Consider the following 26,410-nt stretch of genomic DNA (forward strand, 5'->3'; position numbering starts at 1 on the left):
AAAAAATTGCTTCCTGATTACACTCCCAAATGGCCTAGCCCTAATTTCAACATTATAGCTTCTTGTTCGTATTGCCCTACTGGAGGAAATTGTTTCTCTGTATCATTTCAACACCTCTATCAGATCACCCTTTAACCTTCTAAACTCAGGAGAATACAAGCCAGGTTTATGCAACTAGTTCTCATAATTTAACCCTTTTAACCCCCGGTATCATCCTGGTGAGTCTGCACAGTACTCCCTCCAATGTTCATTGAGCTGTTGTTTGTAAATGCCATTGACCTTGAAGGAAGCTACCCACAAAGATCTAGTGCTCTCTGTGGCATGGATTTTCTTTTTCCTGATGTCAGTTTGAATCTAGTGTCAAGTCAAGGGGAGCTCGAGGTGTCCAGCAACAGTGATGTCATCAAGCAAGGTAAGCAGCCAATCACATCAATGTATTCTCACAGACCGCAAACCAGGAAGCAAAATGCACTGATTAATATTCACTTTTTAATATAATTTTACAGAGAATGAAATAAAAATTACAACATACACATGGAATTAAGATAGAAGCTGAAACTTTAAAGAAACTTAAAAAAAAAATTAAAATATGCAGGATCCTTTATCATATTGGAGGCATTTGACATTCCACAAAAAATAAAATGATTTTTCAGGGCCAGAGAGTCTTATGAACTTAGAACACCATTAAAAACCTAGTTGCATTACATTCAACACGGTATAACTTTTTCAAGCGTTCTTAAGCAGGACTAATTGCATAAAAGGGAAAGCTCTCCTCAGTTCAGTGATTTCTAATTGGTTGCAGTCTGTGGGTACTTCAAAGGAGAATCTTATAATCACTGACAGCAACTTCTGGATTTCTGATTTAACTGCATATGTGTGGACTCCAGAAGTTGCTGTCAGTTTCAGAGGAGTAATCAGAGCAAATGTTAAGAGTTTCAATGTCATTATTATCATTACATCTGGGCCAATGTATCTCTCCTGAGGTTTCTGAATGCAGTATTTCAGATGGGTTCTGACCAAAGCCCTGTATAACTGAAGTGTCTCTTCTTTTAAATTGCAACCCCCCCCCACCCTTGTGATAAAGGCTTATATTCCATTAGCTTTTATAATTGCTTTTTGTACTTTTGTACCAGCTTTTACTGATTTATGTATATCAACCTCATAGTTCCCCACATTGAGCTCCATCTGCCATTGTTATGCCCACTCATTTAGTCTGTCAGGATTCGTAACATCCTCCTTCCAACCGTTCAATTTACTGGTCCTCTTAATTTAATGTAATTCACAGTTTTATTTCTTTGCATGAAATTGTGGACCTAATTATTCATACCTTAACCCTCTCATTTATTTAAAAAGTGGTATTTGGAAACATATCATCTTAATACTTCATGGAATAAGGATTTTCAAGATGGCAGACAGTGTCTGATAGAACTGAAAAGTAGTTCAGTCAATATAATTGAGATTATTAACGCATGCTCCATGACTATAAACATCTCAATTAAAATTAAATGTAATTGTCCCATATGGTTCAGTTACGAAAAAAAACTGCAGAGGGCATGGTACTGATCCATGCACACATCCCTGCTCTATGTTGAGATCTTTAATCTCAGCCAGGGTGATAGCGCTGTGCTGTAAATGGCCTCCGCACTCTAGAGGCAAGGTAGTGATTGCTACTCCTGACTTTTATCCATACAATTTCTGCTGAATGTAGGCTTCACATGAAGAAAGGATTGGGCTTGGCTGTAATGGCCCATTGGTGGAATAGCCTGTTAACATTTAATATTCAGGTTCATGAAGAATGGTCACAAAAAGTGGAACCTATTTTTATAATGTACTTTTAAGCATAATCATCCCACATTGCTGGATAAACATAAACAAAATAGGGAATCATAAAAACACAGTTTATTCCAATATGTTCTATCATACATCTTAGGACTGATTCACTGATTGGATGCTCCTATCAAACAGCAGTGTTCACAGACAGTACTAATCAGTACTTCTTGTACATGTTGTTCATTTGCACTGTAGCCACATGAGAAGGAAAGAAAGACTTGCATTTATATAGTGCCTTTCATGACCTGAGGATGTCCCAAAGCACTTTACAGCTACTGAAGTACTTTGAAATGTAGTTACTGTTGTAAGTCAGATAGCGTGGCAGCCAATTGCAAGTGCTCACAAACAGCAAAGAGATAAATGACTGGATCATCTGTTTTCTCCGTGTTGATTGCCGGATAAATGTTGGCCAGGGCACTGGGATGACTCCCCTGCCCTTCTTCAAATAATGACATGGGATCTTCTACATCCACGTGAGGGACAGTTGGAGCCTCAGTTAAACATCTCATCTGAAAGACGGCACCTCCCTTAGTACTGTACTGAAGAAGAAATCAAGAGAGGAAAAAGAGAAGAAAAAAAACCTTTACAGTTCATTATATACAGGTACAGGATTATTTCATTACAATAATATAACATTATTAATATATACTAACAGCTCAGTGACTTGAGGAGAAAACAAAATAATCGGCATACCTGTAATGATCAAAACCAGCTGACGTAATTCTTTTCACTGACACAAATCTGTAGCTACAGTTGAACAAAATGCCTGTGGGAAGTATGAAACCTATACATGTGCCTTGTTGCCCTCTGTCTTAGTACATTTATGAACCATTCACTAGAACAGAGTTCAAATAGAAGACACAATTTCATTAAAATATTAACAAAATTATTGCCTTGCAGATCTAGCCAAATGAAAGCAAAATTGAATTACTTGCTAATGACGAGGATTTTTATAATTGAGACAATTTAACTAACTAGTACATAAAAATCTCCTGTTTTATTTAGAAGAAAATTGTGTCAAATGTCTGCCTTGCTGGAAGAGATTGAACTGTTTTCAAGAGGAGATGCTGTCAAACACTAGAGCTTTTTATTCAGCTGCGGCTTTAGGGTCTGAATCTGGAAGACTTTGAAAGGTATTGTGAAATGTCTTAAAATAGACTAACACCTTTAACCTGTTTAGCAAAAACAATACCATCAACATGAAAAACACTGTGGTGAGGTTTTAATATTGTAAAGAATCATAGCATTATATAGAAACTTACAGCACAGATGGAGGCCATTCAGCCCATCATATCTGTGCTGGCTCTTAGCGAGAGTAGTCATGTTTATTCCCACATCCCTGCTTTTTGCTTGTAACCATGTAAGTTCCTCATTCTCAAATACATGTCCAACTCCTTTTTCAAATTATTTATGAATCAGTCCTACAACCTTTTCAGGTACAGTGTTCCAGATCCCAACAACTCTAAGTGAAAAAATTCCCCCTCATCTCCCTCTTTAGGACGTTTGCCAATGATTTTGAATCTATGACTCTGGTTATTGATCCACTCGTTAGATGGAATAGTTTTTCTTTAACTACTCTATGAAAACCTCTCAATATCCTGAACCCCTTTATTAGGTCACCTCTCTGTTCCAAGGGGAAGGCTTCTAACTTTTCCAACCTCTCCTCATAACTGAAGTCCCTCGCTCCTGGTAACATCTTGATAAGCCTACTCTGTACTCTACCTAAGGCCTCTACATCTTTCCTGAAATGTGGTGCCCCAAATTGTCCACAAAACTCCAGAGGACTGAATTCTTACTTACCTGACTTGCCAGGAGCAGGGTGGATGTGGGTGTGGGGGTTGCTGAAAGTCATGGGGAACCTGGAAGTCAGGATTCTCCTGCAGCCTGTGGAGTTTTAACTCTGCAAGCATGCGCCTTATGGTTCACCCCACCCATACCCCTCACAAACACATTGACAGGATTGGCTTCCAGTCAGGTGCATTGCCAGTCAGTGAAGGCTACAGGAACAGGTAAGTCCTTGCCGGGGTAGGGAGGTGGCAATTGGGGGTGGAGGAGGAGACTGGGGCCAATCAGGGTGGGGGGAGAAGTGGGGTTGATCCAGCAGTGTTGAGGAGGGGGGATTTATTGTGGGAGTAGAGGGTTGATCGTGGGGGAGAGGGGATCAATTGGGGATTGGCGGGGTGGTGGGAAGGGGGTTGATTGGATGGATTGCCACTCCAGGGCCAGGGGCAGGGGAAGTGGGGGTTGGAGGCCAGTGACCTCGATTGGGGTGAGATCAGGGGGAGGGGAGGGGTGGTTGGGGGCTTCAGTGGGAGTATTGGAAGCCTCCTGGGGTGGTGAGGTCAGGGGTCTGATGGGGGTCCAAGGTTTGGGGGACGGGGATTGAAGGCCTGGGGAGGGGGTGGGGTGCAGAGTTGGAAGCCTAGGGGGAGATCGGCCACCTGCAGGTGTGTCCAGGCACCTGATCAGAAGCCTGGTGGTGGGAGGTTGGAGGCCTGGGAGGGGTGGTGGATCGGAGGCTTGTGGGGGTGCAGGGGATCAGAGGCCAGGTGGGGGGTGAGGGGATCGGAGGCTGGGGACAGGGTTGAGATCAGAGGCCTTGTGAGAAGGTTGGTGTGTGTTGGCCATGGTGACGTTGTGATGGGGAGTGTGAAATTAATGTAATGGTGGTGAATGGTTCTTCCATTTTGGGATGGGGAAGTGGTTGAAGTGAAAGCAGAGCCTCTCAAGTCACTCTGTAACAGTCTATCCACTTACACAAGGTCCAGGACACTTCCTCAACACCTCCTGTTCCTTCTCCTCCTCCTCCTTCTTCTCACTGAGCTTCCGCTCTGTGCTCCTTTCCTCCATTTCCTGGGCATGTTGCTGACCAGGAGGCAATGCAACAGCTTCCTACATATCTGTGTCAGGAAGTCCTCTCTCCTCCTTGGTTGTATTCAGAATCTGGTAGAAAAAACTTCTAAAAACCCAGGACAGTGTTTCCAGAAAAAGTGCTTTAGTAAAAGTTACTGAAAAACACCTCATCTGCAACTTCAGGAATGACCCTTTAATTAGCATAGGTTCAGGTCCCACCTTGCAGCTGAAAGCCTGAGCTTTGTTAAGTGATACACAAACTCGTAGGTTGGACCTACATTGTTCAGGTTTCCATGTTTGGCCTTGCACCAGCTGGTTCAGCTGTGTGATGTTAGGACTGTGTCGATTTCAGGTCTTCTATTCTACTGCAGTAGCATCTTGCCAGCATACAGGAAGTGGTCAGCAGCATGCCATGTGCCCCAGCAGTGGCAGTAGGCCTCCATAGCATCATTCAAGGCAACAATACACAATGAATTTTTAGCCCTATGTGTTCATAAAATATTTTAGGATTCAATTTAATGTTGCCTGTTAATCTTTTATAGTAACCTCTCTTTGCCTTCCGTATTAGTTTTTTTCAGTTCCCTCCTGTACTTTCCATAACCTTCCTGCTTATTAGCTGAATCTTGCTCCTGACATTTGTCGTAAGTCTTCTTGTCCTGTTTTATTATAACTTTTATTTCTTTTGTCATCCAGGGCAGATTGGCTTTGGATGCTTTATCTTTTTGGTTCAAAACTAGATGAAAGTTTATTTTTTGATCAATAAGGAACTGACTAAAAATAGGAAAATGTACCTCATTAGTATCTGGTCAGTTGATGCTGCTCATTGATAGGAAGCTCATACTCAGTTCAAATAGCTCATGTAGAAAAATATATACATTGAGATTTATATATGGAAGACAATATACCATGCAATGCTGCCAAAATATAACAATAGTAAATGTACATTTGGTCTACATGTAACAAATAAATTACAGGGCTCATTTATCACTATGAAGTGACTAAGTAGTTGAAGTGACAAAGATGTAGTCGGGGTAAATTTCTACTGACCAAAAATGATGGATGTTTCTACCATATGTTCTATGGTTTTGATTCAATACAACTCTGAGGGTTATATTTTCCTGTCTTTTTGAAGCAAAGCTAATTGGCCCTTTCTCTCTGTTATTTAAAGCACACTAACAAAATAGAGGATTGTACTGTTTTCAAATGTATGATTTAACTGAACACAAAATTGTTTGTTAGAATGGCAAAAGAAAGCCAACCATAACGCACCTTCAATTATTGATTCTTTCAACACTTATCAAACAGCTAATGAGCCATTTGATTAATATAAAATGACCAAAAGTTTGATAATTCATCTGTGAAGTGTGCAAAATTAGGTTGAAGTGGCTGAACAATGATTGCTTACAGTCCCTTTTTTCTCATGAGGCCTTACAGATGCTTATGAACTGTGCAAGGGAAAAACAGCAGAGCGTTTTGGTACAGCAGCAAGGGCCACAAACACATCACCTGCAAAAGCAAAATACAGCCGATTTTGGAAATCTGAAATAAAATCTGACATATAATCTGCAACATCATTATCTTCCCTGTGCTGCTAATATTTCTGAATACCTACTCGTTAAGAAGGTTGCTAACAATAACTTTATGAACCATTCTGAAAATAGTTCTGGGTCATCTATGCTGCATATTACAGCAATAAATGGGATTCAGTGAAATATTTTACAATTTATGTTTATAACCTAGCATATATCTTACTCTTTATTAACCTTTTTACGTAGTATCAGGTACTTTACCTAATACCCAGGCTCCAGGCTTACACTAATGCCTTATAGAAAGGATGGGGTGCAGTAGCATCATGGTTATGTTACTGGGCTAGTAATCCAGAGACATGAGGCCTGATTTTATCTCTGTGCAATTGGCTGAGTTATGAGTGGATTAAAATTTGCACAATGAGTTCAAATCCCACCATGGCAGCTGAGGAAATTAAATTCAGTTTATTAAATAAATCTGGAATAAAAAGCTAGTATCAGTAATGGTGATCATGAACGTAACAGACTGTCATAAAAACTTATCTGGTTCACTAATGTTCTTTAGAGAAGGAAATCTGCCATCCTTACCTGGTCTGGTCCATATGTGACTTCAGACCCACCGCAATGTGGTTGACTCTTAACTGCTCACTGAAATGGCCTAGAAAACCACTCAGTTGTATTCAAGAATGCAGCTCACTACCACTTTCTGAAAGGAATTTAGGATTAACCATAAATACTAACCCATCTAGCAACATCCAGATCCCATGAATGAATAATAAATACAAGGACATTCAAACCAAAGGGAGTGTACAATATCCTTATCTCTGTAATCTCCTACAAGCCGCAAAGATCTCTGTGCTCCTCCAACTCTTGCTTCTTGTGCATTCATTGGCGACTGTGCCTTCAGCTGCCTGGGCCTTAAGACCTGGAATTCCCTCCCTAAATCTGTCTGCGTCACTATCTCTCGCCTTGCATTGGAGCAGTAGAATTTACTACTACCCACGGTCTTGCTCCCTACGCGAAAATGTATTCAAAGAATAAAACATTGCTTATTCAGAACTATTGTCCCTTTTAAGAGCAATAAAAAGAATATTGGCCAATTTTGCATGGATGAGAAGGAAATAGGTATTAAAATGGAATTCTGATGAAAGGTCACAGACCTGAAACGTTATCTCTGCTTCTCTCTCCACAGATGCTGCCTGACTTGCTGAGTATTTCCAACACTTTCTGTTTTTATTTCCCATTTCCAACATCAGCATGTAACATTGATTTGATGCCAGCGCTGCCAGTTTGGAGCTCAATGCTCCAGCTAACACCTTCTCTTAATCACGCACAGCAGGAAGGACACCGCCAGCAGTATTTAACAGGATCATCAGCTGCTTACAGATAAGATGCTGATTTATTTCCCTTGGCTCTTACTGCAATTGTAGAAGTGTTTGGTGATTTTCTAAAGTTGTTTAAAGTTTCTAACGTCTACTGGGAGTGGTGAGGCACTTGCTGAAAGACTTTGTCTTGATTTGTAAGATACTGCAGAAAGCACTTGCTCTCAGACATGGATACAGTGTAAGGCACTCATCTTCAAATACAGCCTGAATTGGAGAATGAGCAGGGCAGGAAAAGCCTCTAGAAGAAGGAGGAGCATGAGGGGAGAAGGGTTCCCAGCTCTCATATCCGCCCAGAGTGCTCAGGGAGAATTTACTCACCTGAGTCTCAGCAAGGAATAGTGTGTGAGATGTCTGCGCTTCAGTAAGAACATTCTCATTGAAATCAGCCAGAACTGCAGGTTCAGAGCAGGACGAAGATGGCATTGCCAATGGTTGTGAAGGTGATCATGGCCATGAACTGTTATGCACGAGCTCTTTCCAGGCTGGAGTAGGCGATATTTTCAACATCTTCCAGTTCACCATCCACTATTGTGCAAGGTGGGGGAGGGGGTGGTCACTGAGGCTCTATATTCCAAGATGGCTGAATACATTTCATTTTCTCTTGTCAGAAAGAAGCAGATGAAGCGAGCACACAGCTTTGTGAGGATTGCAGGCTTCCCCATGGCACTGGATGCCATTGACTGCACACGCATCATTTTATGGGTGCCGCATCTCAACTCTGACCAAAAGGGATTGTGCACCCTCAACTATCAGCTGGTCTGTGACCACATGCACTGAATCATGCAGGTCAATGCCTGCTACCCTGGCAGCAGTCATGATGCCTTCATTCTGCAGCAGCTGCATTTGAGCCACCATGACAAACCAGAGGGTGGCTACTGGATGACAATGGCTATCTGCTGACAGCATAGTTTATGACTCTGGTGCATGACCCACACACATGTGGACAACATTCATACAACTGAAGCCATGCTCCCACATGAAATATGATCGAGCCGACAATTGGGGTGCTTAAACAATGCTTCTGCAGCCTTGACCGCTCTAAAAGACCCTGCAGTATTTCGCAGAGCGGGTGTCCAGATTCATGGTAGTCTGCTGTACACTCACAACTTCACTATCATGTGAGCATAGTCCTTGCCACCAGCTATACGGTGTCCAGCTGAGGAGCAGAAGGAGGAGCTAATGGAGGAGAAGGAAGAAAAGGAAGAGGAGGAGGAGGAAACCCAGACATTTCCCTTCTGACTAGGCTGTCCATGACCCAGTCATCAGATTGTGATGCTAGTAAATAGAGCCCTAATTTTCCATTTGCCATAGTTCCACAGTGACTGCACTTCTAAAGGGCTTCATTGGCTGTAAAGTGCTTTGAGATGTCCGGTGGTTTTGAAATGTGCTTTATAAGTGCAAGTCTTTCTTCCTTTTCACTCTATTATTGATCATCACAACTCGCAACTCCTCAGATACCGAGGCAGTCCATGTCCATATGCAGCAAGACCTGGACAACATTTCGACTTGGGCTGATAAATGACAATTAACATTCATGCCACACAGGTGCCAGGCAATGACAATCTCCAATAAGAGAGAATCTAACCATCTCCCCTTGACATGGATGATATGAGTCAGTCTGACAGAGAGCAGGCAAGGACATGATCGGCTGAATGGCCTCCTTCTGTGCTGCAATCATTCTATGATTTTATGATTCTATGATTCAATGGCATTACCATCACTGAATCCCCCACTATGAACATCCTGGGGGTTACCATTGACCAGAAACTGAACTGAAGAAGCCATATAAATACCATGGTGACAAAAGCAGGTCAGAGGCTAGGAATCCTGAGGCGAGTAACTCACCTCCTGACTCCCCCAAGCCTGTCCACCATCTACAAGGCACAAGTCAGGAGTCTGATGGAATACTTGCCTGAATGGGTACAGCTCCAACAACACTCAGGAAGCTCAACACCATCCAGGACAAAGTAACCTCATGGTCGGCACCCCATCCATCACTTTAAACATTCACTCCCTCCACTATCAATGCACAATGGCAACAGTGTGTACCATCTACAAGATGCACTGCAGTAATTCACCATGCCTCCTTCGACAGCACCTTCCAAACCCACGACCTCTTCCACCTAGAAGAACAAGGACAGCAGACTTAAGGGAACACCACCACCTGCAAGTTCCCCTCCAAGTGACACACCATCCTGACTTGGAAATATATCACCACTCCTTCATTGTCACTGGATCAAAATCCTGGAACTCCCTTCCTAACAGCACAGTGGGTGTACCCGCACTACATGGACTGCTGTGGTTCAAGAAGGCAGCTCACCACCACCTTCTCAAGGGCAATTAGGGATGGGACAACAAATGATGACCTTGTCAGCAATGCCGACATCCCATGAAAGAATTTTAAAAAAATCACAGTGTCCAGTTGGCCACAATGAAAAACTAAAAGTCAACACAAAATAAATATTCCATATTAAATTTATAAATCAAACCATGCCCATACTCCATACAAATGTCAACTAATCACCCTGGTGCATTCCCTGAGTGCCTGTCTTCCATGTGCCTTTGCCTGTCCTCCATGTGCCTTTGCCTTTCCTAGTGCTCCTACACAGTACTACCCCAGTGACTGCAGCATATCCAGTGGAAGGCTTCTGACATTCAGTGGAGGAGACTGCAGATGGTCTTGGAAGTTGACCTCGAGCAGCAGGTCTATAAGGCCCAACTTCTGACTGCACTATCTTGGCATGGGCAGCAGCAGTCTGAGCTGGCTGGCTGACAGGCAACAGCAATGCCACTGGCGGAGTGGCAGGGGTGGGAGGATGAATACTGTCAACCTGAGAGAGGTCATAAGGTGCTGCATGCTGCAAGGAACCACTGCCGTTCCCCCAGGGGTGTTCCTCAACAAACCTAGTAAACTGTTGCAGGACAGATTGCTGGACTCCATGACACCATTCAAGCCCCTTTGAACACTGGTATTTACAGCCATGATAGCACATTCTGAGATTGCATGAGAGTAGCCTGAGCTTTTGTATGTCAGCATGCTGACCTTGCATTATGGTAGTCTGACCTTCTATAGCACCCATTGGGTGCTTGTGCTGCAATGGAAGCTGAGACATCAACCATCTGATGCTGCTTCATGATTGGGTCCACTAGTGTGCGAATGGAGTTACCCTCCATTTCCATGCTGGAAAGAATGGACTGCAAGCTCTGACAAAGCCCTGTGCAAAATTGGTGCCAGGCTGCTCCCTGCTCCTTAACGTTGAGCGTAAACTTCCTGGCGGGCCTGCCAATGCACCAAGCATTCCATTGTGCATATCCATCAGCCTTCTTCTGTAGCCTGGCCAATCAAAGTCCTCATCTTAGTCCTCTGAAGCAGAAGCCATGTGCAGCTTGCTCTCTGGGACCAGTGACTCACCATGTACAGATATTACCTCTAAGTTATCCTCTAAAGTACACTGCGAGTGTGAGAATGAGTGCCGGTGTTTCTTCTTCATCTCTATCCTCCTGCTTTTCCAGTTCTTGCTTCACCTGGCCAGGTTGCAGAGAAAGGTTGAATCTCATTGCTGAGACTGTAAAATAGATTCTACATTGCAGTTTAGTTTAGAGATACAGCACTGAAACAGGCCCTTCGGCCCACCGAGTCTGTGCCGACCATCAACCACCCATTTATACTAATCCTACACTAATTCCATATTCCTACCACATCCCTACCACCTACCTATACTCGGGGTAATTGCTAATGGCCAACTTACCTATCAACCTGCAAGTCTTTGGCATGTGGGAGGAAACCGGAGCACCCGGAGGAAACCCTCGCAGACACAGGGAGAACTTGAAAACTCCACACAGGCAGTACCCAGAATTGAACCCGGGTCGCTGGAGCTGTGAGGCTGCGGTGCTAACCACTGCGCCACTGTGCCGCCCTGGCACTTCTGGCATTTTAGCTATTAAACTAGTTATTGAAGATGTACTGTATTTTCATTACTAGTGGCAAATATTAGGCAAAAATGTGTTTTCTAGTGGTTGGGGGTTACTGGATGCATACACCATACAGATAGCATTAATCTCCATAGACAAGCCAGCACCACTGTGGTCTTCACATATTCTCAAATTTACAAAACTGAGAAAGAACGAACGGACAATGACAACAATCAACCATGATCAATATAGTATTTGTGAGCCCAGTAAAAAACCTGTGATGTATTCAAACATCATTCTCCACAGAATTACATGAAATACTTAGCAGAGCAGTTTAATGTTATTATGAATAGACAGTGCTAGTTGGCAATTATTGCCATTCTATGTTAAGAAGAAAGCACAAAACAGAAAAAAATGTCTTTGGTGTGACACAGATGACTTTATGATGCAAATGACTTTCATAAAAAAATGCTCTAACAGCTGGTCTTATACCTTTTAGAGTACAGATACCTTATGTTGAAGCATGTAAGCTGATGTACAATAAGCCACTGAAGAAGTGCCGATTCAGCGGTCATTCTACAATGTTTGGAGAATATCCATAATAAAATGTTATTCACTTACAGTTACTAAGTTGACTAACCATGATGGCACAATGAATATTTTATCTCCGAGTGGAGACATGGATTTGAAGGGCATGTGAATGTAATGCATTGAAGGAAAACAAAAGTACTTTTCATGATAACCTAAAAGGACAGATTAATGCCAATCTTAACTCACCAAAATACAGTGAGCATAATAAATTTATTTCAGAATGCAAATGATCCTAGCTGTTAATTAGCAAAGGGAAAATAAAATAGAACATTGGATGCAATGCAATAATCTTATCACAGGATTTATATGCTGGAAACCATTTAAGGTTTGATTTTCTGGCCTATTACCCCAGCAGACCAGAAACAGAAGTGGTATATTGGAGGGGAGACGGAGGTGTACTGGTAATGTCACTAAGCTAGTAATCCAGCAGGCCCGGGCTAATGCTCTGGGGACATGGGTTCAAATCCCACCACAGCATCTGGTGGAATTTAAATTCAATTAATTGATTAAAATCTGGAATTGAAAACTAGTCTCAGTAATGGTGCCATGAAGCTCTCATTGATTGCTGTAAAAGCCCATCTGGTTTACTTCATTTACGGAAAAAAATTTGCCGTCCTTACCTGGTCTGGTCTACATGTGACTCCAGACCCACAACAATGTGGTTGACTCTTAACTGCCCTCTGACATGGCCTAGCAAGCCAATCAGTTGGTCAAGGGCAATTTGTCGTCATCGGCTGTCCCTCAATTCGAGGATGACGTCTACTCAAGGTCACTAGTTTCTGTCATGGGTTTTCAGGTGACTGAACAAGCTAATTCTCGATCCGCAGATCTTTGGGCACATGGGGCAGGACATCCCATGAGGTAGTGGGATCTGGAGTGCAGGATTTGTTTCCTTTTCTTTCCTTCTCTGCCGCCGCTCTGCCTCATCATTAAGGCATTTGGACTCAAACCATAATGCAGCTTGATGGACAAGTTGTCACCATTTTGAACAATTGGTAGCAAGCTCTTTCAGTCATCAGTATGAATGCTGCTGTGCTTCAAAGAGAGCTTCGCAGTATCATTGAAGTGTTTTCTTTGTCCTCCCCAGAACGCCGGCCATTTGAGAGTTGAGGAAATATGACCTGGTGGGTCAGATGGTTTACGGCCATCTGCACACAGTGTCCAGTCCATTGAAGTTGGTTTTTGAGGAGTTTTACCTGAATGCTTGTGGAGCTGGCTTCAAGAAGGACAGTAGTGTTTGTTCGATGGCCCTCCCATTGTTTCCGGAGGATGCGGCAGAGGCATTGCTGACGGAATTTCTCTAGTGCTCTTACGTGTCACTGACACACAGTCCAGGTCTCACTGCAGTACAGGAGTGTGGTGACAACAACTGCTCTGTACACTAGGACCTTTGTTGACTTGCGGAGGTCTTTGTTGTCAAACACTCGCTGCTGTAGTTTGTAGAAGGCTGAGCTGGCGCAGTCGATCTGGTGTTGGATCTCCTCGGGCAATTAGGGATGGCCAACAAATGCTGGCCTTGCCAGTGATGCCCACATCCCATGAAAAAATAAAAGAACATGTTGGAAAGTGGTGGAGGGTGAGGTGGTGGGGTTAGAAAGTCTGGCTAATAGCTAATAAATTTGTGCCACTCTCATGACTGTTTTTTTTATCAGGCATTTTCAACCAGCTTAAAATGATCTTGCCCAAATGAGCCAAAGCTTCATTTAAATGTTATAATATATTGAAATTAAATTGAAATGACTATCCTTGAAATTCACACTGGAACATATTGTAGAGCATCACCAGACCTGTCCAATTGTGCTTTCAGCATTCTAAGGATGTGAATTATGATTAATCAGGTGGACACATGGACTTGTCACACTTTTCATCAGTATCACTGCGAGGAATCCAGACCAGATTTGCAAGGGTTAACCTTTATCTCCAAAGGGTCTGCACAGTTTCTTAAAGGGAATTTTTCTTGGGGTCCCTGGCATGGCATTACGTCTGGGCATTCCTCTGTATTTGGCCTTGCTTGATGATGACGAGGATCTGGAGGTACTTCAGGACCAGACAATGGTCAGCTATTTCGGCAAAGGCTAAAGAAGGTAAGGAGCCACCAATGCACCGGTCTGTATGGAGCACGGAACTCTTGCCTTCAGTTGCCTGAACAGCAATGCATGAAGAAACACCAATTGTTCAAAGATGTACTCCACGACCGATGCAGAATCATGGAACCCAACCTGAAGCCATCACCAAGGAATGCTACTGTTTGGTTCATGGAGTTGGTTTCCACTGCGCTGATATTTTACACATAGAAATCCGTACAATCTAGTGCAGTGAATCTCTGCAAAATTTCAGTCAGCAGGCCACTATTGCATCAAGCAGATGACTGATATAGCGTTCATGTGAGCTAGCCAGTTCATTTCATTCCCTATGCACACATCATCTGAACATGAAAGGGTGCTGTTTTTTTCATGCAGCAGGCTTAGCAAGGGGTCGTGGGCTGCATTCATATGGCTATCAGAATGTTAGTAGAAGCTGCAGTGGGTTACATCAACAGAAAGGGAAATAATTCCCTAAATGTGCAACTGGAGTACGATCACAGGAAAAAAATACTGCAATTCAATGCAAAGGATCCTGATAGTGCCAGGATACGTTTGTACTGAAGCAGTCCTCTGTGCCAGTTCGTTTTGCCAACCCAAGGCAACTCAACAGGTATTTGAATTTGGGGCCTTCCAATTCCTCCCTTGATGTTTATACTGAGAAATGGGCATGCCTGTTCTATTCCAGCTGGTCCTGTGACCAACACATAGAAGTATAGGATGATGGAAAATATTGTGGATGAAGTGAAACGGTCATCCACTTTGTTTCTGGTGGGCCTTGGCAGTACCATTCTCGAGGGGTGGCAGAAAAATCAATGGATCAATACATGACAGAGAAGCAGAAGAATGCAATTTCTGCCCAGAGTTGCGATTTGTGTGTTGACTTTTGGCCAGGCTCATGGCAGAGCACCTAGGCAGCGATAATTATGGTCCGGATTTTGTGGTAAAAGTAATGGTGAGACTATCAGCGCTTACAGTTATTAATTAATAAATTGGACAGGAATTTCCAGTAACCATATATAGGACCATAGAACAGGAATAGGCCATTTAACTTCTCAAGTTTGTCCTTCCATTCAATGAGTTCTTGGCTGATTTATGACCTTACTCTATGGGTTAGATTTTCGGCCCCCACCGGATGGGCAGAGCTAAAAATAGCCCTGCCAGCCAGAGTGCTGGTTCCCCAGCTCCATCCCACCTCTGGACCATTTTTGTGGAGCTGGGATCGGGGCCCTGCAAGGCTATCTGTGCACACGCAGCGGGTAGCCTAACAGGCCCATTATGAGCCTAACTGAGGCCAATTAAAGGAGCAGTGGGGGCCAATTTAGGTTCCTGGAAGACGGCACGTGGCAGCAGGCCAAGGAGCCAGCACTCCAAGCAGCCCTAGAGGCCATCCCTACCTGGGTGCAGGACAGACCACAGGCCAACCATTAGAGGGGTTGCCCCACACGCCCCACACCTATATCCCACAGTGGTGTTCTGGCTGCTGAATCTATTTTTTAATTAAAGATTGAAACAAAGTTGGAGAGAGGACGCCTCCATCTTGAAGTGCCCTCTCTTTTATTTACCTTGCGTTGTAGCCTTCTGCTCTTCTCAAGCTGGAGGGCCTGGGATTGGCCTCCAGCTTTGAGTGCCTGCCCAGCATCCTTAATTGGATGGAGAACCTGTCTCTTGGCCAATTAATGGGACCGTAATCCCAATAAGTGACTGCATCCCCCTTACCTCCTGGGAGAAGGTTCAGCACCCAGAAACGGTCCCGGCCTCTGTTTCCCACAGTCAGAGGGAAATCCGATCCCATATATCTGCCTTTTCCCCAAATCTCTTCATCCCCAAACAATTTTTAATGATAGCATTGCCCTTTATAACAATGATCTATACAGTTAAATATAGAAATCAGGAAGCTTCTGTTTGAGTTGTCCTGCTCCTCCAGAAGTTGAACCTTTTTTAATTTGTTCATGGGATGTGCGTTTTGCTGGCAAGGCCATCCCTGATTATCTTTGAGAAGATGGTAGTGAGTAGCCTTCTTGAACCTCTGCATTCCATGTGGTGTAGGTACACCCACTGTGCTGTTAAGGAGGGACTTCCAGGATTTTGACCCAGTGACAGTGAAGGAACGGGTGATATATTTCCAAGTCAGGATGCTATGTGACATGGAGGCAGATTTGCAGGTGGTGATGTTCCAATGCATCTGCTACTATTCTCTTTCTAGCTGGTAGAGGTCGCGTGTTTGGAAGATGTTGTAGAAGGATGCTTGGCAAGTTGCTGCAGTGCATCTTGTGAATGGTACATACTGCTGCTACTGTGTGCCAGTCACGGAGGGAATGAACATTTAAAGTGGTGGATGGGGTGCCAATTAAGCAAACTGCCTTGCTAGTGTCGAGCTTCTTGAGAGTGTTGTTGGACATGCACTCCTCCAGGCAAGTGGAGAGTATTCCATCACACCCCTGACTTGTGCCTTGTAGAAGGTGCACAGGCTTCGGGGAGTCAGGAGGTGAGTTACTTGTTGCAGAATTCCCAGCCCCTGACCTGCTCTTGTAGTCATAGTATTTATATGGCTGGCCCAGTTAAGTTTCTGGTCAATGGTAACCTCCAGAGTGTTGATGGTGGGGGATTCAAGGTTGGTAGTGCCATTAAATGTCAAGGGGAGATGGTTAGATTCTCTCTTGTTGGAGATAGTCATTGCCTGGCACTTGTGTGGCACAAATGTTACTTGTCATTTGTTAGCCAAGCCTGAATGTTGTCCAGGTCGTACTGCATGAGTTGTGAATGGTGCTGAACACTATGTAAACATCAGCAAACATCCACACTTGTGACCTTATGTTGGAGGGAAGGTATAAGAATAGTAATATCTCACCAAATGACTCGTTATTTAACAAATGGAACAGTGTAAAGTTGAGGTACTTACCTGCTAGATGCCCACGAAACTCACCAGCAAATGTTAGGGCTCGTCCATTACAGAGTAATTAAATTCAAGTCTAAGTATCCTTTTAACGACCTGTTATGTCTTAATTACTGCCAAAGAATATCTCTGACATTGAAAATTAACATTTCTAAATGTGAAATCTCATTTCTTTAAATTTTAATCATTGTTGGAGATTGTAAAAAAATTAAAAAGGTTAAATAAAATTTCTTTCTGTCTCTTTTATCACTTTCTGTGAGGTCATGCACTTTGGTAGGTAGAATCAAAAGGCAGACTATTATTTAAATGGAGAGTGACTCCAAAAAAGTGCAGCACAGAGGGATCTCGGTGTTCTTGTGCATGAAACACAAAAAGTTAGCATGCAGGTGCAGCAAGTAATTAAGAAGGCAAATGGAATTTTGGTCTTTATTGCTAGGGGGTTGGAGTTTAAAAATAGGGAAGTCTTGTTACAACTGTACAGGGCGTTGGTGAGGCCGCACCTGGAGTACTGTCTACAGTTTTGGTCCCCGTACTTAAGAAAGGATATACTGGCATTGGAGGCAGTTCAAAAGAGATTCACTAGGCTGATTCCTGGGATGAAGGGGTTGACTTATAAAGAACTGCTATACGGGTTAGGCCTTTATTCATTAGAGCTTAGAAGAATGAGGGGTGATCTTATTGAAATGTACAAGATTCTGAGGGGGCTTGACAGGGTGAATGTTGAGAAGATGTTTCCATCAGTGGGGGAATCTCGAACTAGGGGACATAGTTACAGAATAAGGGGACAGTCATTTAAAACTGAAATGCGAAGGAATTTTTTCTCTCAGAGGGTAGTGAATGTCTGGCATTCTCTACCCCAGAGAGCTGTGGAGGCTAGATCACTGAAAGTATTTAAAGAGGAGGTATATAAATTTTTGAAATATCGGGGAGTTGAGGGCTCTGAGGAGCTGGCACAAAAGAGGATTTGAGGTCGGGGGCAGATCAGCCATGATAGTATTGAATGACGGGGCAGGCTTGAGGAGTCGAATGGTCTACTCCTGCTCCTATTTCTTATGTTCTTATGTTCTCTTAATCCCATTTTTCTTTCCCTCTCTTTATTTTGCTCTCTGTACATGATTTGGTATTGAATTAAATATTCCAATTTACACTTCTTGGTTCAGACTGTGCACCTCATTCAGAATTCTTCTATCTGATTGGCTAAGGAGACACACAGTTGCTTGCCATGTTCACACGTCACCGATGAGATGTGGAGGACACTGTGCTGAAACAGCTTTCTAATCACCACAAGCTCCAATACAAAATCCCATGGAAAGTCTGTGGGAAAGTATAAGTATTTTGAATGACTGGTGCCGTTTGTTCACTGCTGATCACAAAATCTGGGCCAATATATTGTAAATGAGATAATCATTAGGTAAAATTGATGCACAATAGGCAGCAATTGAATCAAGCGAGGTGCTGGCATATTACATGTTGTTCACAAAACTATCTGAAGCTTGTAATTCAATGCAGGTAAAAATAAAATAAAACTGCAAATGGTCAAATTCCGAAATGAATTGAAAATATGGAAATGCACTTCAAGTCTACCAATACTTGTAAAGAAAAAGAGCTAAATTAACATTTACAATGTAATTTGCCTGACTCTTTATCAGACTTATTTTGATGAAACGTTTGTCACCAAACTGTTAACCTAAATATTTTTTCAGATGCTGCTTTACCTGCTCTTTCCAGCAGTTTTGTTTTTTATTCCTTTATTTAATTACTGCCAGTATCCCTGACTTGATATTTTATTTCTTTATAATACAACATGTAATATATGGTAATTGAATTGCTACCCTGTCGTGGCTGTTCTATTTTGCTCTATTAAGCTTCAGCCATTGGAAGTCAAAGATTTAAAATGATGTAAGGTGCTGTCATGCACAGAAGGAGCCATGATGAAATAAACAATGAAATGGAAGAATTATGAATTTAAAAAGTCAACTGCTGAACAAAGTCACAAGCACATGGTCACTTATACACAGTCAGACTCAGTGGAGTGGCCATGTGACCCCTCCTGTACTGGAAATCCACAGCCTTGTCTGAAAAGATGAGGCTTGTTAATCGAGTGTGAAATAGCTCTGGGGAGAACCCCTTTGAAATAGTTCATTAATGACTCTGATTGACATGAATGGATTAATAGAGGATGTTGGAGACAGTCTGGCCCATAGCCAAACCAAGATGAATAAGGTTTAAAGCAGCAACATCATAACAGAATGATTCCCATTCAAACACCAAATGATGGCCATGTTATCATATCTTGGCCCATTGTGTGGTCACAACAGGGGAGGGGGCCATGCATCTCCCAACAGAAACAAATGTGAGAGATTTTTACCTTAAAAAGGTAGATCTCTGGAGAGAGAGGCGAGATCAAGCCAATATCACAGAAAGCCTGTGAAAAAGATTGAGCAAGCAAGAGAAGAACCCTGCTGACCAAGAACAGTCACCACAGCAGAGACATCACAAAGTGACTTTGAGACTAACCATCTGTGAAGATAACAAACTACACACCACCAGCTTTGGGCTATATTACAACCACTCTACAATACCTCTGCAAGTTCAAGACTGCGAATAATCAGGCCTACAACTTTTTGAAAAAAGACTTTTCCTCCTGAAGAGACTCAATAAATCTTTGAAAACTACAAACACATACCTCACTTGGGACTTTAAACTACCTCGTATCCTTTTCTGTCTATCTATCTATTCTTGTGAATGTATGTATGGGTGAATGGGTATGTGAGTGAGGTGATCAATTCAGAATTTGCTTTAAAAATAGTTTTTTTTTTAACCTATGAGAAAACCTGTCATTTGTCTGTTTTTTTGATCCTAAAGACATTTGGGGCTAAAGCATCATTTTAACAAAATGCAATTGTGGTCAGTTGGGAAATGAATAATGGGAACCACCCACACTCCTTACCACCTATCCGTAACAGTGCATTATTAATGGCAGAGTAATGCAGGATTGTGACATTGGGAATAAAACCTGAAAATATAAAGCTTTTGTTTTGCATCTTAAGCTTGATTCTTTTGCATTTAGTGCCTTGGCTCTCCAAATATTTTTCTTACAATTATCTGTCAGCTGCTGCTTCACTTGCAATGAAAATGGGTAAGGTGGAGATTATTTTAGGAGCTCCAAAGATATTCTTAGACTTGGAAACAGAAGAGGAATTCTTGAAAAAAAGAAAGACTTGCATTTATGTCGAAATTTATGAAAAGACAAGAAAGCTAGGTGTGACTGTCAAGCAGTCTGTATGTCCTTACCCTAGGAGAACTGTATTTGATCAGACTGTCCTTCCTGGGCGTGTTGAAGGAGTCAGATTTTCAGTATCTTTATTTACAAAGGAGGCTGCCAAGCAGCTCTGCCATAATGATTCTATGAGGTATGTTATACATGGGGTACATAACGGTAGCCCTTGTGAAATTTGCATGGGGTGGTGGGGTTGAAATGAGAAGCTTTTTATGTTGTCTGATGCAACATAAATGAGACAGAGTCATAGAGTCATAGAAAGATACAGCACTGAAATAGGCCCTTTGGCCCACCGAGTCTGTGCCGACCAACAACCACCCATTTATACTAATCCTATATTAATCCCATATCCCCTACCACAGCCCCACCATTCTCCTACCTACATTAGGGGCAATTTACAATGGCCAATTTACCTATCTACCTGCAAGTTTTTGGCTGTGGGAGGAAGCCGGAGAACCCGGCGGAAACCCACGCGGTCACAGGGAGAACTTGCAAACTCCACACAGGCAGTACCCAGGTCGCTGGAGCTGTGAGGCTGCGGTGCTAACCACTGCGCCACTGCAGTGATGCATGGAGATGCATGGAGTCCAGGTTGTTGAAGATCTCAAATAGGTTTATTAACAGCTAACAAGTATATACAGTGCAGAGCTATCAATTTACAGGACTTGTCTCTTGGTGTTACAACTATAGAGTGACTCTGGCTTGTAGTCACATGACTGCATCCTGGCGCATAGCTTATTAGTATATTAAGATCTTAAAGGTACAGTACTCTTAAAGGCATTCACACAACAGGGGCATGCTGCTTAATAATGAGGGAAATTTTATGTTCTCCCCCGCAGCAGTTTTGGAGGCGGGGATAGCATAAAATTGGGTGGTAAGGTGGCGGGTTCCCCCGCCACCTTCCTGACTCTGCCAAGATTAAGCCCGGGGCAGGAAGGCCTTCCTGCTGTGTACAACCTTCCCGTCCTGCTGCCAATTGAAGCCCTTAACTGTGCAATTAATTCCCAATTAAGGGCCTCATCCTGCTGCCGCAATCAGCTGTGCTGCGGGTGACCCTGTCGCTGCACAGGAAGCACGGCACCAGAAACCATGCGGGCTGCTTCCCTGCTCTGGGGGGTAGGGGGTCCCTCATTAAAAGGCACTTATTGCCTGAACAAGGGACCCAGCATTGAGGGGCAGGGGGACTGCTGAGAGCCACTCCCCTGCCTTTGTTAAAGACTCACCAAAAATCCGTCCCCTGTGACCCCCACCCCACGAGACCCATCCCACCCTGACCTATCTGTGGCCCTGGTCCAGAGATGCTCCTGGGCCTTGGGTGGGTGCTCCACCAGCAGGAGCACAGCCTCTATGGTGGTGCTGCTCAGTGGACGAGCTGCCGGCCTCTAATTGGCCAGCAGCTCTCCGAGGGCAGGACTTCAATCACTGGGGTCCTTGATCCTGTGGAAGGTCTACTGCTGTCCAGTTAAGTGTCTAATTGGCACTAGATTCGGCAGGCCTTCCACTGAAGAGGCGATGTGAGGCTTTCAGCAACACTTTTTCTGGACATCAAGACCCATGTCGCCAGCATAAAATCCTGGTCAATGAGTTAGATGCCCAGGCCGTAATGATCCCCACAGATTATCTAGGTAACCTGAGTGGTTATTTTTTCTTTCAAAATCAATAGAAATTAAACTATAACTTAAATGCACCACTACAAATACTATGTGACTATTTACCTTGATTTTCCATCATTTTTTTTTAAAAGCAAAATCTAGCCTTATTGTCTTATTGGTGGCATTGAGGGCAGATTAAGTGAGTAGGTTTGGTAAATAACATTGTTTTGTAGTTAGGTTCCCTAAATATTTTTCATGGAAAACAACAGTGAAGTGATCATGCCTGCTTTAGTAAAATTTCAAGGGACAACATTAACAAGAATACTGAACAAAGCAAGTATTAACATAGCTTTCTATAATCAATGATATATTTTTAAAAAACTGGCTCTATGCTCTCCGAATCGCTCAAAACATCTTCAACCAATATCAGTCATTCCTTTTCTGACATGCAAACTGACTGCACGGTGTACGAAAAGCAATGATGCATAAAATCCAGACCTTTTTCTTTAGAATTTATACTTGCAGTTTAGTGGCCGATTATATTTATTCATTAAACAATGTTTTACTCACTAAGGTCTGTAGACTAAATCTGATCGCTTCTTTGTAACAGTCTGAATTCAGTAACATCAAACAGAGGCAGTATTTTACCTGTTAAGTACACGGCTGCCTCTCCCATTTCAAAATAAGCACTGAGCCAAATGCCAACAACATTTGAATTTAAAATTGTTAGCTGCAGTTAGGTCCAATCTAATAATGTTAATTCATTATAGAACACAACCAACTGCAATGAACATTACAGATCTACTGATCAAAAGGCCAACCCCATAACCTTTAACATACATTTCACTTGGTTGTTATTTGGCCAAGGCATTCGCCTGGAGGAAACCAATGAAAGAGTATTGGGATAGGATATAAGAGGCCAAATCTTACTGGAAAAATAGTGGCATATTAAATGACACATGCTGTTATTAATGCACAAATCAGCCAGCAATTTCAGAGGATTAAGAGCTATGGGGTGACTTGCAAATCTCCAGAACCTGCTGGTTTATTTATGCTGCTCTGCCATTTGCTTCGCATAAACATCATCTCATCCTTAGCAGACCCACCCCATCACCCTCTGCTGTTTTTAAGAATGTGCTGGATTTGAACATTAATTGCCCATTAAACTCACCACAGAAAGTTAGGGTTCATAATTAATATTGTAAGTACCTTTTTAATGGCATGTTAACTGTTAATGCAAGTCTCCTCAGCCCAGAACAGGAACAATTTAAACTGGTGAATCTCATTTCTGCCTGCAGTAAATTGTGGTTAGAAATCATTTAAATTCAAAATTTAGGAAAAATGTATTTTCTTTTCTATCACTTTTTTCTCTCTCTTAATCCGATCTTTCTTTTCCTCTCTTTATTTATCTTTCTGTACCTGACTTAACTCCAATTCACCCTCCTTCTCCATCATTCTCAGTTTCTTTCGGTCATGCTAGGATCCCACCTGCCAAGTATGAGGCACATGAATTTTGTCATGAACATTGATTTTAAACTGTTACTGTAGTGAAGAAAGGACTTGTTAAACGGATCAGCCATGGCTGGAAAGATATTTGCATATTAGCAGATAGTGCTTGGAAGGACAAAGCAACCATTCCTTCATACATTCAACCCACAATGGACTTTTGATCACCAGACCTTGAAGATGGGGGAGCTCGCATTCCAGGTTGACTGCTAAGATGGCCGAATACACAAATGGACATGGTCAAACCAGCTAGCCAAATGACTAACCTGCTGGGCAACCTGAGTCTTTTGAATTTGTACAACCAGTTTTGGGAGAAAGCTGTTTGCTCCTGGACTGAGAACAGCTCTCCTGTCTGCTCCCATCTCTTACTCACAAGCCTCTAAATCCACTGAAGACACATGAACCCCAAGAGAGAAAAGTCTCCTACAACAAACAAGGTTTAAGAAGAATACTGGGTCCCAACGAAAAGCAAGATCTACCTACAATTAAGGACTCTACAGTGAGCTCGAAGAACTGTAGCAACAACTCTTCAGATATTGCCTCAAACTTTTCCACTTTATTTTTCTTCTGCTCCTTTATGTCTCTATTTGCATGTGTGTATCGCGTATGCATGCTAGCGTGGGGCGCATCGCGTATCCATAGGCGTTAACCAAATTAGAGTTTAAGTTTAATAAATGTCAACTTTTCTTCTTTAAAGCACAGTGGTGCAGTGGTTAGCACCGCAGCCTCACAGCTCCAGCGATCCGGGTTCAATTCTGGGTACTGCCTGTGTGGAGTTTGCAAGTTCTCCCTGTGTTTGCGTGGGTTTTCGCCGGGTGCTCCGGTTTCCTCCCACCACCAAAAGACTTGCAGGTTGACAGGTAAATTGGCATTTATAAATTGCCCCTAGTATAGGTAGGTGATAGGAGAATATAGGGACAGGTGGGGATGTGGTAGGAATATGGGATTAGTATAAATGGGTGGTTGGTGGTCGGCACAGACCTGGTGGGCTGAAGGGCCTGTTTCAGTGCTGTATCTCTAAATAAAAATTTTTTTAAAATAAAATAAATATAACTTAAGAAAGCCTGTTTGTGCTGGTTTCTTTGCCTTACAATTGGAAAGCGGTGAACAAGGATTCACCAAGGGGGAGCTAAAAACACAGCGTGTTTTAAAAATTAAACCCTGTTACAGTAAGACTAGGTGAAGGCTGAGAGGAACTCCTAGACACCGTTCCCAACTGGTCATAACATTTCTCAATCCATAAACTCATTGGGATGGATTTTGTTCTCATCCCGACAGCAGGTTTTGTGGCGAGAGGGCTGGAGAATCAGCGCCGAGCAGCCCACCACGAAACCTGATGCCAGGATTCCCAGTTCCGATTCTCCCAGGGGTTGGATAGGCCAATGACAACCTTCCTGCCCAGGTGCCAATTAAAGGCCTCTAGCCACTGCCGCTGGGATCTTACCAGTGTCAGGGGTGCCTCTGCCACATGAGGAGGACGCCTTCGAAAATGAAGCACCCTCCCTGAGGGCTTGGCGGGAGGGTGGTCCCTCCTTCATGGGCAATCTGTGGCCCACAGAGGGCCCCCACCGGGAACAACTATAACCTCCCACCCCGTGACCTCCTTCCCTGGACCGAATGGCCACACCCCCCCCCCCCCCACCCCCAACCACTCACTCGCCGGGGCCTTCCGGACTGGCCCTGGTAACCCTGCCTCACCTACCTCTTCTCCAGGGTTCCAGTGCTGGGCCGGGGTCCGGGGCCTCTGTAGTACCAGCAGTGGCCACCACTCCCAGTGGTACTACCATACTGCTGAGCTGCCGGCCCTGTGTTTGGACGGCAGCTCTTGGAGGCTGGATCCCCGTCTCGATAAAGTCTTTAAAGGAACGGGGATCACGCCCCCTTAATCATTGACTCCAAAGGACCAGAGGATATCTCTGGAGGACTGAAAAATGCAGGGGCAGGTTTCCCCCCAACTTTTCAGCCTGGTGCCAGGAGCCCCGCCTCCAGCGCAAAATCCAGTCCATTGGTTAAGGAGATAGACTGTTGGTTCCATTGTTCACTAATGTCCCTGATAATCCTTTGGCCTCACTGCAATGTTATCAGTTTGCATTTCCAGCAAGTTGGGGAGAAAAAGTTCTCTAAGTGAAGGATGCAGTATGCTTCACTCCAACAGTATCTGTCCCATAATATTTAAGTGCTCCCATCTGTTTCTGACAGGAGCTTCCTACCTATGCCACAGATGTCTCAGGAAATGCACACAATATACTAATGGTGTAGAGGTCTGGCTTTATGTGTCTCAGGCTGCTTTTCATCATCCAAATTCCCTGAAATGCAGTGCAAACAGAGAGTTAGATAGAGGAAGATCAGTCTCTATGGGTCAAATTGCTTGGTGGTCAAATGGCAAGTTATATATATCCCAAGCTTTGGCAATTTAATAATGGTGCTGTCTCAGAAGATTGTTCCAGGTACATTATGAGTTCATTACATTTCCAGTTTAACAGTGATCTGCTGGGAGAGAAGAAAGATCAACTCATTTTGTGATGGTTTAGTAGTAGAGTAGTACTGTATATGTGAACATGTCAATTCCTGCAGAATGTATTTCTCATTCCCAAACCTGTGTTAAATTCAAATTCTGGATTCCATTTATATCTACATTGCATTTTAGATGTAGTAATCAAACTAATTGCATTAAATGGTGCCTTTTGCATATAAAGTGTCCCAATTCACCGAGGCATAATCCAAAAAAAGGTTGATGAGCTGAGGAAGGAAATATTCAGACGGGCAACCAAAAACTTGCTGAAAATGTTTGGCTGTAAGCAGGTTCTTAAAGGAGGAAAAGAAATTGGTGGGGTGTAGGGGTTTAAGGAGATAACTTCAGAGCTTAAGGTTTAGGTGGCTGCAGCCATGACCACCAATGTTAGGGAAAGAGAAGGGGGAATTCCTCAGAGACGAAAATCAGAGGAATGGAGAATATAG

At 43.2% G+C, this 26,410-nt stretch overlaps 1 long non-coding RNA gene across 1 annotated transcript; it reads right to left on the reverse strand.

Moving 5' to 3' along the window:
* Positions 1-475: 475 nt before the first annotated feature.
* LOC137371745 (uncharacterized) lies at positions 476-22,734 on the reverse strand. Its single transcript, XR_010975280.1, has 2 exons — positions 22,595-22,734; positions 476-2,369 (listed from the first exon to the last, which is right to left on the reverse strand). It is a non-coding gene; the product is annotated as an uncharacterized lncRNA (long non-coding RNA).
* Between the last annotated feature and the right edge of the window lie 3,676 nt (positions 22,735-26,410).

Source organism: Heterodontus francisci, chromosome 7 (assembly GCF_036365525.1).
Source record: "Heterodontus francisci isolate sHetFra1 chromosome 7, sHetFra1.hap1, whole genome shotgun sequence".
NCBI lineage: Eukaryota > Metazoa > Chordata > Chondrichthyes > Heterodontiformes > Heterodontidae > Heterodontus > Heterodontus francisci.